Below are 1,252 nucleotides of genomic sequence, written 5' to 3'. Positions count from 1 at the left end.
CCTGAGTGAGGTAACCCAATCACAGAAAAACACACATGGTATGCACTCATTGATAAGTGGCTATTAGCCCAAATGCTTGAATTACCCTAGATGCATAGAACACATGAAACTCAAGACGGATGATCAAAACATGAATGCTTCACTCCTTCTTTAAAAGGGGGAACAAGAATATCCTTGGCAGGGAATAGAGAGGCAAAGATTAAAACAGAGACAGAAGGAACACCCATTCAGAGCCTGCCCCACATACAGCCCATACATATACAGCCACCCAATTAGACACGATGGATGAAGCAAAGAAGTGCAGGCCGACAGGAGCCGGATGTAGATCTCTCCTGAGAGACATAGCCAGAATACAGCAAATACAGAGGCAAATGCCAGCAGCAAACCACTGAACTGAGAATAGGACCCCCGTTGAAGGAATCAGAGAAAGAACTCAAGAGCTTGAAGGAGCTCGAGACCCTTATGAACAACAATGCCAAGCAACCAGAGCTTCCAGGGACTAAGCCACTACCTAAAAGACTATACATGGACTGACCCTGGACTCTGACCTCATAGGTAGCAATGAATATTCTAGTAAGATCACCAGTGGAAGGGGAAGCCCTTGGTCCTGCTAAGACTGAACCCCCAGTGAACGTGATTGTTGGGGGGAGGGCGGCAATGGGGGGAGGATGGGGAGAGGAACACCCATAAAGAAGGGGAGGGGGAGGGATTAGGGGGGTGTTTGCCCAGAAACCGGGAAAGGGAATAACACTCGAAATGTAAATAAGAAACACTCAAGTTGATTAAAAAAAAAAAAATACAGTTGTGCCTTGCCCCTGCTGAAATTCCTTTTGTTCTTCCTAACATCATATGTCATAAAACAATATTTGACCTCCTATGTACAAAGTATGGCATGTGGTCAACAGGAAACACTGTGAACTGAAATCTCCCCCCAAAACAAGAATTAAGCCATGTCTCTGATATTCTATGAACTAAATGGCTTATTAGATCTTCTGTGTTTAGAATGTCTGTGAATTTACCTGTTTTCCGCCCAGAGACAAATTCTCTTAGGATGTCTTAGCCCCCTAAACCGTCATTTGTTGTTCATCATTGTCTGTCCTAACAACCTGTGACTATCGGGAAAACTTTGGAGTACACAAATAGACCACAAGTTTCCACCACCTCAAAGGCCAAGAACATCCATCAGATAGCATCTGAGACCTGAAACGGAGACCTCTCCACTTTTGAAGTCACCTGACTCTCTGACGTTTCC

The sequence above is a fragment of the Rattus rattus genome, chromosome 12 (assembly GCF_011064425.1).
Source record: "Rattus rattus isolate New Zealand chromosome 12, Rrattus_CSIRO_v1, whole genome shotgun sequence".
Lineage (NCBI taxonomy): Eukaryota > Metazoa > Chordata > Mammalia > Rodentia > Muridae > Rattus > Rattus rattus.
This window is presented reverse-complemented; position numbering follows the sequence as displayed.